This window comes from Eublepharis macularius, chromosome 6 (genome assembly GCF_028583425.1).
Source record: "Eublepharis macularius isolate TG4126 chromosome 6, MPM_Emac_v1.0, whole genome shotgun sequence".
NCBI lineage: Eukaryota > Metazoa > Chordata > Lepidosauria > Squamata > Eublepharidae > Eublepharis > Eublepharis macularius.
The window spans coordinates 61,345,390-61,363,242 of NC_072795.1; the positions used below are offsets into that span (position 1 = coordinate 61,345,390).

Here is a 17,853-nt window from a genome sequence, read left to right on the forward strand (position 1 = left end):
CACACACACTCTCTCTCATACTTTAAAATGCTTTAACATTTTGATTATTCCTCCTTTTAGGTACCCTGAGTGGAAAAGCAGCATAATTTTTTTTAAAATACATTTTCAAGTATAAGCTTTAGATGTCACCAGTTTTGTCCATATTAATATGCTGTGTTTGCTAACACACTATTTAAATGTTTGAGGCGGGTAATGTGTTGGTCTGTAGTGGAAGAGCAAGATTTGGGTCCAGTAGCACCTTAAAGACCAACTGGGTTTCCAGGGTATGAGCTCTGGAGAGTCAAAGCTCCCTTCATCAGATCTAATGAAGGAAGCTTTGACTTTTGAAAGTTTATACTTCCAATGTTATAAAGTTTAACTAGGTATCCAAATATGCTGAGTTAGAATATGTTTGCTAAACCCTCACACTCAGCTTGTTCAGACTCCTTCTCCCCTTTATTGTTTGTATGGGTACATAATGTTTGTGCGATGTAGCTCTTGGCCTTAAATCACCACATGCTACCCTTTTAAAGCCAGTTGGTTGCTGATCATTTGTTGTGCTAAGAACTGCCTCACATTTAAGCTACAATGCTTAACATGCATATTTGGAAGCAAGTCCTACTGGATACTGGAATTTACTTCCAAGTAAATATGGTCAGGATTCAATTGCTAACAAGCTAGACCACAGGTTCTGAACAAGGTCTGGAAGAGACTGGCCTATAGCAGAAGGTAGCCAAGTAACCATATTCCAGGGTCTAACACTAAAATGGCTAACTGGATGCGGGAGAGCTCCTACTGCAATTCTGTCATCAATGGTCCAAACTGTTGTTGTTATCAATGGTCCAAATTCAACTGAGCAACTAAAGAGAGAAACAGCACTTCCAAGTGCCAGCTGAAAATGAGCAAGACTCTAAAGAAGTGGGACTTTGGCTTGAAGGCTGGCAATCTGTGTAGCCTCACCTCCAGCTACACTGTATTATCTTCTGAGAGCTGACAGAGAAGTCTGAAGTCTTGGGCAACTGGAATTGTAATGGAGTTGTGAATTCTGGTTCTTTGAGATGTTAGAACTTACGGGCTCAAAGAAACACTGGGGTGTTTAATTCTCTTCTCTTGGGCAGCCTCAATTCCTCAACCTGGACCAAGGGTCTTTGGAATTCCTGAAGGAGCATCACAGACCAACCTTCAATTTATTAGAGCCTCTGTTTAAAGTGTCTGAAGTCTGGCACATGGCATTTCACATCTGAGTAAGACTGAACCTGAATTTTCCAAATTTCATCTTGACACTCTAATCATTGTAGCATGTGCCTCAGTGACAGGTACTTGACTTTACGTAATTTCATTAGTCTAAGTACTTAAAATGATAAAATATAGCTTAGGATCAACATTTTATCCAAGTTACGCCTACAGCCTAACACAGAAACTGAAATTCAAAGTCAAGATATGTGGGTCTGAAAGTCAGCCTGAGATTAGAGGCTTCTACCATTACCTTACATGTAGAGTTTAAGCCATAAGAATCTGAAGATGTTGTTTTAAGATCTGATTTAGTATCAAGGGATTGGATCCAGAAATCCACCAGTAGAAGGCACTGTTGGAGATCTTTCCAAGCTTTCTCCTCCACTCAGCAGCCTACTAGCCACAGGGTTGCAGGGCCTGTGTAGATCCTAGCCATGCAAATTGAGAAGTTGCAGTAGAAGTGTGAATCTGATGTAATCTTCCCCTCCTGCCTCTTCCAAAGACAGAGCTCTGCCTAATGGAAGGAGGGACTGATACTGTCTCCTTTGCCTCTGCAGCCTCCTGCTCCACATAAGTCCCCAAACCCTGAGAATAACCATTCCCAGGATAAGAAAGGACTGCTGAGGGGAGGGAAAATTTGAGACGTTCCAACTGTATAAGAACAAAAGGTTAAATGCATAATCTGAGCGTGCATTTTCACTAATAAAATCTACTGAGGGATCAGACATAGACACATCTGATATAGGCAGTAGAAACTCTACATTTGTTTAATCTACTGTTACTTTACTGCTTGTTTCTTAATACTTTAAATAGTTCTTCAGAGTGCAATTCTGAAATTAATAGGATAATTTCCCATAATAGACTTGCTGTCCCTTGTGGAACACTTAAAATTATTTCTAATTGATCTCACTCACACTCTAGGGAAAGCTCTTCATGTACAAAGTAATAATTACCTCACATGAGGCAAGGCACAAGTTGATAATGCTCTTCTAGAGCTGTACTTACATTCAACAAACTTCAAACAACAATTCTTGAGGGAGTTAGTGTATGGATTTATTATATGATATTTCAATAAACACAATGGAACTCCATTTGTAACTCTTGTTATAGTGATAAATAAAGGCTTGCTGATTTGTTCTTCAATGAAAAACAGTTTAAATGATTAGGACTTTTTAGCTTACCTCAAGAATACTGGGCATGATGGATCAAGTATCGGAAAATAGAGGGCAAAATGGACAAGCCTTCACACATACAAACAAATCCCCATGGATGCACATGAACTGGATACACATACTGTATGCATCTGTGCTTGTGTGGTGAACTTGGCATCACTGCCTCTCATGCCAGGTATGGTACAGATGAAACAAACGGCAATGGAAGAGACCTTTTGTACCCTCAGCAAAGCACCCATCTCTAAAAATCTCAGAAAGTCAAAGCACAAAGCTTGTTTATGCCTAAATCATGTGGAAGAGCTGGCTGGAGAAAACACTTAAACCAAGGGGCAGGGTGGGAGAATGAGAAGTCCCCAGTAGCCCCTAGTGGGACCAGAAGAGAAGAGGAAGAAGTCAGCTAGAGAGTTGCATCGTCAATTCTCCTGAATCCTGTAGCCACCAGTTCCACAGCGTGCCATGCTAGCCAGTTCTTTCCTCTTCCCTCCAAGCTGGGGATGTAGGGACCCACACAATCCTATGGTGCATGCTCTAGCCATGTCCTAGCACAGGAATGCTGCCATTACCCCTCTCCCTCAATTCATAAGGAATGAATGGGGCCAGTGACAGGGCATGACAGAGCTTTACAAAAACACCAAAAATGGAAAGGAATTGTACTTGGAGCATTTTATGCAAGCAACTTTGGAAAGACTAAAAGTCCAGGTCACTCCAACATCAACGACATGAAAGCTCCTGACTGCTTTTAGATATTCCACTAACAAAATGGTACAAACAAAATGATCATGTTTTATTTTTGGTTAGTAAAGGTGAACCCAGTTTCTTCCTTAATAGCTTGCAGATTACAGAACACAGCAAAAAGACTACTGGAATTTTTCTGCAGTCATGATGATGAGCTATACCCTCCATAAAATAGCAGTGCTGCAGTACAAGAATACCAGCAGAGAATTTACAGTTTATTAAAACTAAAAAATGTTTTTTCTACATTTCAGTTTTAAAAAACATATTTAAAGAGATATTCAATAAGCAAAAGTGCACTAAAGTAAAGTGCATAAAATCCAAATTAGTCACCTCTTGTGTTTTTGCTTGAAAAGGTACTAGAGTATACTTATAACCCTCAAGAATGTTAGAGACCTAAATGATCAGGCTACACATTAATGCTATCTCATAGGTATGAAAGAAAGCCAGGATTCAACACAAAAACATTGCCTTTGCTCCTGGAATAGATTCAATCTCCACTTGTGCCACAGCAAGACTCCACCTCAACCTAAGCCCCTGCCTGACAGGATGGTTGTGAAGGTAAGAACAGTAGAGACCATAAAGCACTCATCAAATTAAGAGGGTTATGTATGTACCAAGTAGTAACTGTTTTCTGACATACAACACACTTCTTACTTTCATGAACTATTAAGACAAAATTGTCCTTCAGAAAAATACATATTAATCAAGCACTGATTTAAAGTCATTTCTAATTTTAAGTTTTTCTTCAATGGCTTGAGTTTATTATGCTCTATATTTGACTGGCAAGGGCACAGAAGCAATTTCCAATTGGCAACTTCAGGAATCTTGTCATATATTAAGGACATACAAAACTCTGGCAAGGGGTTTACAATTTAATTAAACGGAATCTGATAGGCAGTGAATTTTAAATACCTGTGCAGCAGAAACTGACAACTTCTTTAACACATTTGTGCCAAATATTTTTGTTCAGAATTCTGGCAGATGTTCATGGAGCAGAGAAGAGCTTGAAGCCTGTGAGAGAGGAGACTGCAAGTTACTGGCTGCTTAAACAATACATATTTTATATATTATTTCCACAGAGAAGTAATATATTCATTGAACAATGCAATTTGGCTTTCACACACGTTAGTAAAGTAGCCAATGTCATAAGTGAGCATATTATACCTTTATTCACTTCTACTGAAATATTCCATTTATGCTCTACTGTTCCTCTTTTAGCTGAAGGGAACCATAAATGGTATAATACAAAAAAGGAAGATTAGTACAGGCTGCAGCAGGCAGTATTGTACATGAAGCAAGACTGGGAGGCAAATGAGAAGAGGATGAGCAGCCACAGAAAGTTTAAAAGGCTACTATAGCTTATCTTTAATGTTTATGTAAAATTTATAGAGTCAACTTTAGCCAAAATTTAATCACTTCCAAAAGTCAACACCAAGTTCCTTCACAGTGGCTACTTGTTTTCAACAGATTTAACCACAGAAACGGCTGCCCACACTGCACATACAGATTAATTTACAATAGTTTTTTTCACATGGTTATGTACCTACATATTAAATGGACTGATGTTCAATTAAAACCACTACACCTTCCTACACAGTATTGGATCATTTGGAACGACACTGAGAAATCCGAAGTGCTAACATGGCTTCTTACTCAGTTTTCCACAAGCTTCGTATGAATGCTGATAATTTGACAATGCACACTCAAGAAAACTTTGAAAATAATATTCAAAAATATGGAGCAAAATTGGGGGGGAAATCCCACGTTTTGCCCCAGCTTCTATATGGAGTAGCACTTTCAGACTCTGGAAATCTCTACTCCTTAGAAGTTGCCCTGAATAAATTAGCCCACCTGGTGCTGGATACCCCTCCCTGAACATCTTCAGCTACGGTCAGAGTAGAATTATCTCTACCCTCAATAACGCAGCCATTAACTATTGACTGAAAAATATTTTTGTACATCTCCTGGCCGTCGAACTTTTACATGAGTGATGAAGGGCTAACTTATGATGTGGTTTTGTATTGACATTAGTGCTTCCGTGCAGCCAAACTTTTAATAAAACAAAGACTGTTGACCAGAATGCTCAAACTGATGTTGGATTAATAGGCACTTTGAGAACAACTCCCTTTTACAGGCAGTTACTTCTTTCTCCCCTGACTCTACCAGTGTACTTTACTGATACAATTAATTATGAGTACAGAAAGGCTTTCACTAAGCATATGCAGATAGTCTACTGTTTGCAGTTTTAGGTGGCCACTTCAATGGTATTCCATACAGTGAAAGAGTCTGCTCTTATGACTATAGATCCATCGAGAATTTGTCCCATGTCATATTCCAGTGCTTGAGATTTGAGACTGAGCGTAAAGTGTTTCTGAGGACCATTATTTACTTGGAAATAAACTAGGAAGGTCAGATCAGGATAAACTGGTATTACTACTGGCAGATAAATGCATCTTTCCAAATGGCAAGGTTTGTTGCTGCCATCATAAAGATGACAGGAGGCATGCAGATATAAGCACAGTTGACCTGCTCACTAGTTGTTCCACCCTGGGTCATTAACCATTAGATTGAAAAGTGTATCATCATGGGTTTATATTGAGATATTTTAAATGATTTATATTTTATTTTTTTCCTATAAAACGTGGAAATATCTGGTTTTTCTTTGATGGAATTGCTGTGTTGCTAGAGCTTGTTCATTACTGCAATACAGACTGACTGACATGTTTTAATAGTTCCATGAGCACAGTTTTTTTTTTCAAGCATGTTATATTGGTATATAAGGGCAACGCTGGCTTCTTAAAGCCTGTGTTTTGGTGTAATTGCAGATCAACCAAGAATACTCTTTCAACCACCATAAAAATAACTATTCAAAGATACCAGAATGCAGGAATGTTTAACTATGAAACATTTTTGAAACCTTTATGCTGTGCAGCAATCCTTTTCGACTCTAAAGCACATATTTGAGAATCCATCAGAATACAGTGTTGTAATTATGAAAAAAAAAATTTAGGTATACATCTAGTATAAGCAAGGTCAAAAAGGTATCTACAACCAACTGATCCCAGAGAGTAAAGTGTTATGTTTTACAGATTTGCTTATTTACTTGAGGACTTGGGATATGTGTAGCAAAATAAATCTGGTACACACAAACTGAAGCATGGATGAAAACAATGCTCTGGCTTGTCTCCAGCTGAGAAGACAAATTTTATTTGTTAGATAAGAGTGTTATGTGCCACAGAAAAACGGGCTTATGTGTACAGGACATCACTTCACATGCCTGTTACTTTCCCTTGAAGATAAGTTAACATATTCTACATTCTAGCATAAAAGCAAGTTAAACAAGGCAAAGAGGAACATGAAGGATGGGAAACCTATCCACGTACCTTGGTGATTCCTGTTTCCTCCTCATCTACTTTACTAAACTGCCTATTTTCCTTTTACCCTCAACCCACAAGATAACCCTTTTTCTCCTCCATTCCATAAGGTGGTGGCCAGAGAAGGCAAATGTATGGGCAGTTGTTGATGTTGCCCATGTACACAGTGGGACCTGGAGAAAGCCCCGCTTAGATGAATGAAGCTGTCATGGCAGAGCAAATATATATATAAACAATTGATACTGAGCACTCGATATGGAGGTGATATATAATTAAATAAATATTGTTTCGCAAACCTGGGATTAGCTCAATTTACAGGAACATATAGCCTGGCTCTAGATAGGCCCATAGTGCAGATTTTTTTAACTCTACACCCATTACTGCTATATATAATTCTTGTCATTTAAGTTATTTTTTACTTGCAGTTATAGCATTTTTTCTGAATATTAAGACCAGAATGGGGGTTCCTGCAGGCAAATGCTAGATATAACTCACTTCATCTTTATACACTTGACCTTATGCATCCCTCCCAAAGTGCAAAAAGCTATGTGGCAATTACTTTGCATCTGACGAATAGAACTGTGGTTCTCAAAAGCTTATGCTACTATAAAGTTGGTTAGTCTTAAAAGTGCTAATGAACTCTTTACTATTTGGCAATTAAGTAAGCTAAAGCTATCAAAAATATCTGCAAGACTATATGGAAAATAATGAAGCTCACCAAGCTATGGGAGGCCAAGCAAGTTCCCCAGAGATTGACAATTTACAATTAGAACTAACGCAAGCCCCAGTCTCTATGGACAGCCACTCCCACAGCTTCTTTCTTATTCAGGAGCAGACTCCTATGCTATTACTGGAAAGCCAGCTTCTCCACAAAAGTCGTATTTCTATTTTCTAGGGAAAAAATGTTCAGAAATACAGTTCTTTTAGTCCCAGCATTCAACAAAAATGGAATGATTACAAAGAGAATTGATGGGGAGAATTGCAGGATGCTACACGAGGCTCCTTGTCTCCTTCCCCCCACCGGTCTTTCTGCCGTGGTTTTCTTCCCTCCCAGCATGGCCACAGAGGCTTCCCCCCAGGCTGTCCGCCCCAATCTCACCATAGTATCTTTCTCACTGCTGCCCCCTAGCTTGGGTGCAGTTACGGGTGCTTCTGCACCCATCCAAACCAGCATTCACCTCCACACTGCCATCTCTCCACACTGCTGCCTCCACCAGGCCCTCCCTACCTCTGATAATGTTGACAACAGAGGAAGAGTTAAATGTGTTTTCTGCACATGCTTTTGGTTGGGGGGGGCAATTGAAAGTGCCCCATTTACTGTTTTTAGATTTTTCTGCCACACTAGGAGTGGCCCAAGATTGCACAAACATCTCTTTTGTGCCCAAGTGCTGCCAACATGCGCAGTTGGCAATGAGATATATGATGATCAATTCAAATTATAGGTGGACATGAAAGTCAAATATTGAGGAAGACATTCAGTACTGAAGTCTCAAAGAGTTATTGGATTCTAGACAGACTGGAAAATCTCAAACATTCACCATATCTGATAGATTTCACTTCCCATCTGAACAGGTAACTCTTGTTTTCTCAGTGAAGATGACATCTCCAGTATGTGTTTTTAGAAGCAAATACCTTTGTAATCAATGGAATCTCCAAGTATATGAAGAATTCTAAAGAACAAGAACTGTGATTCTTACTTAGGATGCTTTAAGGTGATCAACATAATCATGATAAAAACAGAAAACCACAGCAAAGACATTTTTATGAACTAAGCACGGCAAATATCAAATAAATACTCAACTCTTTCAGTTCCATTTGTAATAAATGTACATGTGAAGACATGTGGAAGCCAATGCTAAAGGTTTTCAAATGAAAGTCATAATGTAAAAATCAATTAGGAACAATAGTACTATGCCCAACTGACAGAATTCTCAGTGACACAATATACATTGTTTCTATTCCCCTTTCCCTTCACCCCATGCTTTGCAAGAGGAGTTTGATTTTATTCTATTCAAACTAGCCTTCCTATGAGTAGCCACAATCTAGACAATATGGTGACCTGCTAAGACCTCAGCAGCAGTGGAAAACATAATCAAATAGGAATGGCTGGAGTAAAGAACTGAAAAAAGCAGCACATGGAACTTCAGAAGAGAGTGTTCATGGCCAACATCTATTCTTATAAAAATTACATATTTGATTATGCTTAATTTCTCCCTTTGCTTTAATATTGCAGACAAAGCACAGGAAGAAAAAATATAGCACAAATACAATAATGAGGCTCTTAGTAAAAGGAAAACAACTCTTCACAAATTTAGAATAACATCTGTATAATTTTTTTAAAAATGTAGAGCTGCATTTTGAAATATTTATTTTTGTACTCTTTTTAAATGAAGAATATTTACACACTATTATTGGCAAATCAGTTATGATAATGGAGTGACTATTTCAACCATAACAAGTTATGTCTTCAGAGGCCTCACTCCTTGAGTATTTTTCTCCCAAATAGCTTTTATATGCATCACCACTGGGAATGGTTGAGGAAATGAATGTAAACTAGTTTGACTAAATTTCAGGCAGTAAAACAAAAGTGCAAAATCAGAAGAAGCTATATGCTTATTCAGAAAACATCTTGTTTAGAGATTTCTTGTGACTATTTGAAAAAAAATGCCCTCCAAAAGTTGAAAATATTTCATACTGCATACTAAAGAGATGTTATCGTTTCAATTTTTCAAGTTCAAACTGATGAGATATTTTGAGGTTAAAAGGCTACTTTTTAAAGCAAGCGATAGAAATGAAGATAGTTATTTTGCAGATTCAATGAAGGTTTTTTTTTAATGGCCATACCATGGTCACTAAACATACAGCACTTGTACAGTAGAAAAGAGCAAGAGTCCAGTAGCATCTATAAGACTAACAAAATTTGTGGTTGGGTGTGAGCTTTCACAGCTCACTTTTTCAGATAGAGCTACAATGTGGGTCTTATAGGTGCTACTGGACTCTTGCTCTTTTCTACTGCTACAGACAGATTAACACGGCTACCCATCTTGATCTAGCAATTGTATAGTTTGTTCATTACAACACTTGTATCCCAACTTACTATCCAGGAAAAGACCCCAAAATGGCTTAAAATATAAATAATTCTTAAATATATGATTGCAATTAATGGGAAATACAGTATTAAAATATACTGCAATAAATATACAGATGCTAAGAACAAATAACTTTTACCACCAGGCAAATACAAGACTTCATACCAATGTACATGTTAACCTATAACAGTTGTATGTTACATATTATACAGAGGGAAAAGAATCTGAATATGATCCTAAAGCACAGAATGCTATGTTATGCCTTCTTTAAAAATCAAAGAAAATTCACATCAAAGACCCTGCCCTTAAGAAAATGTAAATCAGGAAGCCATAGATCTACCAACAAGAGTTTTGATCCTAAGCACACTTTCTAAACATTCTGTTGAAATAATCATTGACATGGTTTTGCAATTTTATAAACACTAATTTTTACCATTTTAAGGATGTAAAAATTAATTAACATTTCCTAATATAACTCAGTAAGACTTAATGCGTTCATAGAAATAATGATTTAAATACATAACCAAGAAACCTTGTGATTACAAATGTGTGTGTGACTAACATCACAATCCTAAACAGAAATGAACACAGATCTCAATGGGCTTTGAAGGATGTAACGCTATCTCAGATTGCACTGTAATATATTTACATTTCAAAGATGTCTTTTCCTTATTTTGTACGTTTTCTATCTAAGAATTGTATCACTTGAATGCTTGCATGCTATTATATGTACTATCATACATTAATTCCAAATAATGACTGCTTCTATTTATATGAAAGCCAGTATAGTGTATCAGACTGATATTTGGGAGATCCAGGTTTGAATCTCCACTTTGCCATGGCAGCTGGCTGACCTGGGCCAGTCACACATTCTCAATCTAACTTATCTCACAAGGTTTTTGTGAGGGTAAAATGGAGAGGAGAATGATGTAAACAGCTTTGGGGCCTCACTGGCGAGAAAGGTAAAGTAAAAATGAAGTAAAATGTTTAAAATTAAAACTTTATTTTCAAAACAATCCTGTAATGTAGCCTGGTATTATGACCACCATCATGTCCGTGTTACAGGAGCAGAAGCTGCCAAGACAGTAACCTACTTTGGTCACCTGGGAACGAGTAGCTGAGGTGAGACCTGAATCAGAGACTTTCTAGATCATACTCACAGCCACTCCCCTACACTAAAATACTGGTATTGTTTAAGATCATACTGTAAGCATTTATTTAGTCCTGTTAGAAGTTATTCACGTCGGAAGGAACATATCTAACCCATTCCCAATGTCGCCTTCAGCTGTCTACTGGAGCAGAATAACAATATTCGAGACCAATAGTATCTTAAAGACCTCCAAGATTTCCAGAGTATTATCTTTCGATAATCAAAGCTTTGCCTCTCGAAACCTCACGCCCTGGAAATTCTGTTAATCTTTAAAGTGTTACTGGACTCGAACCTTGCTCTTCTCCTGCAGACCAACGCGGCCACCCACCTGAAACTATCTTCACCGATCAGCATAGATGCACTTTTCGCTCTATTCAAGCCTCTCCTGCCGAACCTCAGACCCTTTCCAGACTCAACGTGCTCCCACGCCACCGTTCTACCGCGGGCCCCTAACCCTCAACAGGGGCAGCCCTCGAGGCCTAAAGATGGCGGAAGCAGCAGCGGCCTTCCGACTTGCTGAGACGCCTCTTTCCCACCCCGAGCTGCGCGGCCTGCCTGACGAGAGACACTTACAGAACAGCCGCACACAGAGCCCCGTACGTCGGGCCCCCAACCCCAGAGCGCTTCTATCCCGGAAGCTGCTTCCTCACGAGCCGCCGCCAGCATCCGCCATCTTCCCCACCAGCGACCAGAGGCGGTACACACAATTAACGTCATCGCGCACGCGAGCGGCGGAGTAAAACCAAAGAGAGGCTGAGGAGGAGGGGCGCGCAAAGGACTGTGGTATGCGCATGCGCTTTCGGAATGAAGGGACCAGATATTTTCTGAATTGGAGGGAGGGGGATCTGCTTTGAGTCTCGGCACAGGCGTCATTTCCGCCTTCCGCTCCGGAAAGGGCGGTGCTTAAAGTCCGGTACGCAAGAATGAAGTAGTACCTTTAAAAAATTATGTTAAGAGTTGTCAAGTCAGAACACTTTTCTTCAGATGAGGGGAGATTGTATACAGCACTAATATACAACACACAAACCCTGCCGCATCTGTATATAAAATCAGCCTCAGTGCTTGTTTATTCGTTTAACGTTAGTTATTTAACGTAATTTAGTCTGCCTTTCTCGCTCAGGCTCAAGGCGAATTGCAGAGTGTGGGTTAATACAGTCAGTTTTAAAGATTTCAATAAACAATGTAATAGGGAATATAAACGCAAATTTGCAGATATTTAAAACCAGGAGAAATCCTATATAGAGCTGAGGAAATACCAATACAGATCATAAGCAATTCTAAGAATGGCATATTGCCTGCAGTGGCACAATGACATCATTATAGGAAATGATGTAATCACACCCTGTCAGGAGCACACCTTCCCAGGTTGCCAGTTGCTACCTCCTGCCACTCTCCAGTGATCAGCAGGCAACATGGCAAACCCCCAGGAGATTGCCCAGCACCAGGTGGCAACTGGGAACCCTATAAACCCTTTTGAATAATTCAGTTTTGCAAAGCTGGCAAAAAGCCTGGAAATTGGAAGCTTTCCTGACATCTTCAGGTAGTCCAAAGAAAGGAGTTCAGAGACTCACGAAAGCTTATATATTGTAGTCTTTAAGATGCTTACTTGACTCCAGTGAAATTTTGGGTTTTGTACATAAACCTTTGGGTTTAGTACATACTAAAATTCAAGTGGATGTAATGTTGCATAGGGTTGGAAACCTACTCAACCCAGTACAGAAATAAACCAATGAGCAAGATAAAGACTTGTGCTACCCTAAAGGCTAACAGTTTTAGATCCTTTTTCTGGACAAAACCAGGTTAGAAATGCATAAAAATAAATAATGGGATTTTTTTTCTTTCTTTCATGGATTAGAGCCCAGTTCATCAGATGCATAGTGTGGGCCTTCACTAAAGGGGCATTTAAATATAAGGTTATAATGGGGCAAAACGGACAAAAAAAGCCTTGAAATGTGAGAGGAAGTGAGAGGAAGACTATAACAACTGGTTGACTAAAATTTTTCTTTATTAAACTATAGACTACACACCACAAGACAATAAACAACAGAGAACAAGAAAAAACAATTCTAAACACAACACACTAACAATACATGTATCTATAAAATTAGGAGGAAAAGAAAAAAGGAAATAAAATAACACCTAGATTACACTACAAATTGAGTTCCGATTTTCTCCACCACAAGTATATATCATTTCTAGAGTCCCACTTATTCTAAGTTAGTCACAAAACCCTCTTTTTCTATTGTTCCTGTTTCTTAATCCATAAATGCAGATGTCATCAAATCCTTGTTATCCATTTCATGCAAAAAGTCTATTAGCCATTTCCATTCAGACAAGAAGTTAACTAATGCCCTTTCTCTAATTAATGCAGTAAATTTTGCCATTAACACAAACTCCAAAACTTTTGTCAACCATTCCTCCGCTGTAGGCAATGTTGTAGTTTTCCACTTTTGTGCATAAAGTACTCTTGCTGCTGTAATAGAGTATAAAAACAGTGTCCTAAAACTTTTTTCCAACTGGCTGTTCATTATTCCCAATAGAAAAGTCTCTCAGCTGAAGTTTAATCTTCAAAATCTTCTGAATCGATGATTGTATCTGCAACCAATAACTCTGCTTTCTTACATGTCCACCACATATGAAAAAATGTCCCTTCTTGTTTAGCACATTTCCAACATACATTTGACGCCCCCTTATACATTCTAGCCAATTTTTCAGGAGTCATATACCAACGATACATCATTTTGTAAAAATTTTCTTTAATACTGGAGCTTAGTGTAAATTTCAGCCCCCTTATCCACATATTTTCCCATTGCTCCATTAATATATCATGTCCACAATTTTGCCCATTTAATCATGCATTCTTTTACTTGCTCTTCCTCCATCTCAAACCTCAACAGAAGTTTATACATTTTAGAAATAACATGTTCATCATTTGTACAAAGGGCTATTTCAAATTCAGTTTTAGATTTCTCAAAGTCATAACAACTCGTCTAGTTTGAATCTCTCCAAAATTTGCATATATGGAAACCACTGACGGGCGTGCCCTTCTAAGTCCTCTCTTGATTTAATTTTAACTTGGTCCTGTGAGAATTCAAATAAATCCTGATAAGTTAACCATTTAAGTGGACTAACCATTTCCCTTCTAAAATGAGCTTCCTGCGATGACAGCCAAAGAGGTATTTTCGAACAAAACCTAAGTTTGTATTTATTCCATACTCTCAGGATTGCACACCTTACATAATGATTATTAAACTCTGCACTGGCTTTAACTTTGTCATACCATAGATATCCATGCCACCCAAATTTTGGATCATGCCCTTCCAGGTCCAGTAATCTTCTATTTTTTAACAAACAGTTAGCCGCAAAATATAATCTCAAATCTGGGAGGCCCAAACCTCCCCTTTCTTTTGCGTCCTGTAGAAACTTAAATTTAACCCTTGGCTTTTTGCCTTGCCATATAAATCTCGATATATCCTTCTGTCATTGCTTAAATGGTGTCTCTGTTGTCAAAACTAGTATTGTCTGAAATAAGAATAACATTCTAGGTAAGACATTCATTTTAATTGTAGCTATTCTTCCCAACAGTGATAATTAAGTTTTATCCCATCTTAGTATATGCCTTTTAATTTCTTTCCAAGTCTCAATATAATTGTTTTGGTTTGTATTTGACAAAGTAATACCCAAATATTTTACCTTTTTCTCAACTTTAAACCCTGTTAGCCTCTCAAGTTTTTTTTTTATTAAATTTTTATTGTTATTGTAACATTAGATGTAACTAATAACCTTCAAGTAACAAACAACATTTCAAATTTGAATGAAACAAAAACCAATATACAATACGCAGTTAGACTTACATCCTTAATAGTTAACATAGAGAAAAAGTAATTCCATGTAATTACACAGTTATACTATCAGCTTAATAGAAGGAGAGGTATCCATTGTTTGTTACAACTTGTAGTATTTTCGAGTTGGGTTGCATATTGTTCTTTTCTATGTATTCCAGAAATGGGAGCCACTTTTCAATAAAATTAGTATTTTCTGTGAGTTGTACTGCATTTTGCATATCATTGCTTACTTTTTCTAGAATGAAATGATTCCAAACTTTAGAGAACCAGTTTTCGATTGTTGGTAATTTTTTTGATTTCCATACTGTCGCTATGGCACTCTTAGCTGCTACAAAAAAAGAGGCAATGAGCTCCTTTCTGATTTTGGGGACGTGTGAGTTTTCCCACAAGTCTAAAAAAATCATTTTTGGGTCAAAGGGGAGGTCGTGGTTTGTGATATCTTTAATTTTCATTAATATCTCTTCCCAATTAGCCTCTCAAGTTTCATTTAATCTTGTATTTTAATATTTTTAGTTAAGACTTTGGTTTTCTGCGTATTAACCTTAAAACCAGCCACTACACCAAATTCTTTCAAATTTGTCATTAGGGTTTCAATTCCTTTCAAAGGGTCCTCCAAAATCAACACCAAATTTGTAGTTCTCCTGTTTCACCTTAACACCTCGAATTCTCTCATCTTATGATCCTATTCAAAACTTCAAGCATCAGTATAAATAACAAAGGTGACAATGGGCGCCCCAAGATGATTTAGGATGGGGACTCCCACATCTGCAAGCTTATTATGATGCATTCCAGTTGAAAGCACTGATGGAGCTAGAATAGAGGAAAGGGGATAAGTGGGCAAGATTTGAATCTGCAATCAATAAGGGAGCAGGTAGCTATGGAATTTATAATAGAGATTTGCAAAAGGAGATAAGACAAGCAAAGGGCCCAAGAAAAATAGCCTTGATTGTTTGGAAGAGGTGGAAAATGGCTATGATGCCACAGGATTCGAAATGGACTCTACTTAAGTATATCTGGGAGAAGGAGACGAACCCGAAATTTTGGGAAGATCTTAAGGCGGAAGGTATAACTAGAGTTAAGGATATGTAAAATGGCCAAGGGGATTTGTTACCACTTCAGGAATTGAATCAAAAATTGGGGAAAAGATATTGGTTAAATTTAATGGGGCTACACCATTTAATTAAACAAGACAAATATAAAGAAGCCATTAAAAGGGAAGACAATATTATAGAACATGCACTATATGTGGATGAAATAAAGGGTTGGCAGGGAAAATCTACCTTGAATTGGTGAAGGATAAGGAGTGTATGTTTAGAACTTTAAAAAATAAATGGAATAAAGAAAAACAAGTAACTTCTGAGGAGGTTAATAAGTTAATGGTGAATTTGAAGAAAATTAAGTTAGAAAAGTACAGAGAACTTGAAAGGAAGATAATCATGAAGTGGTATAGAACTCCTGCCCAACTGGTATACATGCTTAAAGGGATGAAACCTAATTGTTGGCATTGCAATGCAAAAGAAGGGTGGTACTCCCACTTATGGTGGGGGTGTCCAAAGGTCATAGATTTTTGGGAAAAGATACAGGGAAAAATAGCATTGGTATGTAAGGTTAACCTTAATATAGATGTAGATCTATTATTCATGGGTGTCTTGGGAAACACTAGAATTGAGAAACAAAACCAGGATATTTTTAAAGCAATGTTACTAGCTGCACATGCAGTGATTGCATGCGGTTGGAAGGAGAATTTAAAATGGACCTTAGAAAGATGGAATGATTACCTATATGAATATATTCAATCGGATATATTGAAATGTTTAAAAAAATATAAGGTATGGGATGGAAAAATGGAGGAGATAAAAGAGAAATGATCTGTATATTTTCAGTGGGTATATAATGGAGAAGCCAATACAGCTATATTTGGAAAATTGGAAAAATTGTGCTCGTAGCTAAAAATTAATTTGTAGTTATATGATGGCCACCTTGTGCGGGGGAGGGTTATAAAAGGGGTAAAAGATGTATCATGGGAGAATTGGGACTGTATTGTAATGTAATAATATGTGGTGCATTAATGAAAAAATTAAAAGCAAAAACAAAGGTGACAATGGGCAACCTTGTCTTGTGCCTCTTTGTACTCCACATGGTTTAGTTAACTCTCCATTCACGACTATCTGTGCAGTCTGGGTTGTACAGATTGACTTAGTCCATTTAATAAAATTGTCCCCAAAGTCCAGATCTTCCAGTATCTTAAACAAACATTTCCAGTTTAAGTTGTCAAAAGCCTTCTCAGCGTCTAAGAAAATCAAAGCAACTTGTCTTTCATTATGTTTTTCTAAATATCCCAGAATGTCCAATACTGTTTTTACATTGTCCTTTAGATGCCTCTTAGGGTAGGAATCCACTTTGGTCTTCATGAATAATGTCCTGTAGGATACTTTTAAGTCTTCCTACCAAGATCAATGCAAACAGCTTATAATCGTTATTTAATAATGATATTGGCCTGTAGTTTCTTGTCAATGTGTGATCTTGTCCCTCTTTTAGAATAAGTGTTATGTTGGCCTCCTTCCATGAGTCCAGCATTTTCCCTCCCTCTAAAATAGAGTTCATCGTCTTTTGTAAAGGCTGATGAAGTTCATCCTCAAAACACTTGTAGTAGCTACTTGGGAGGCCATCTGGTCCAGGAGCTTTCCCCAACTTACTCTTTTTTATGGCTTCTCCCACTTCTCTTACTGTTATAGGTCCATTCATAATTTGTCTTTGTTGTTCTGTGATCTTAGGTAACTTCTGTTTATTAATATATTCATCTATTTTTTCTGCTGACACATCAACTCTTATACAGATTTGTATAGTACTGATAAAATGCCTTTTGCTTATCTGCAGTGTCTGTTAATGCCCTATCCGCCTCTTGTATTTTCAATATCATTCTCTTTTCTCTCTCCTTTCTCAATTTATAAGCCAACCATTTTCCTGGCTTATTTGCATATTCAAATGTTCTTTGTTTAGCATAATTCAATTTCATTTCCATTTCTCTTGACATTAACATTGATAGTTGTTGTTGTAAGATCTTAATATGTTGCAATATATTAGTATTTCCAGGAGCTCTCTTGAGTTCTTCTTTGCTCTTTATCTCCTCCAAAATACATTGTTTTTTCTCTTGGTTTTTTCTTCTCTGTTGAGCATTATATTGAATTAGGTAACCTCTAATATATGCTTTACTTGCATCCCAGACCATTCTCATATCTGTACCTTTGTTTAAGTTTAATTCAAAATATTCTTTTA

At 37.6% G+C, this 17,853-nt stretch overlaps 1 protein-coding gene across 1 annotated transcript in view; it reads right to left on the reverse strand.

The window, feature by feature from the left end:
* WDR33 (WD repeat domain 33) overlaps positions 1–11,423 on the reverse strand; it is a 79,618-nt gene extending 68,195 nt beyond the window's left edge. Inside the window, exons 1-2 of the mRNA XM_054982833.1 lie at positions 11,306–11,423; positions 4,032–4,130 (exon numbers count right to left, since the gene is read on the reverse strand). The gene's annotated coding sequence lies outside the window, so the exon portion shown is untranslated. The remainder of the gene's footprint in view (positions 1–4,031; positions 4,131–11,305) is intronic.
* Positions 11,424–17,853: the final 6,430 nt, after the last annotated feature.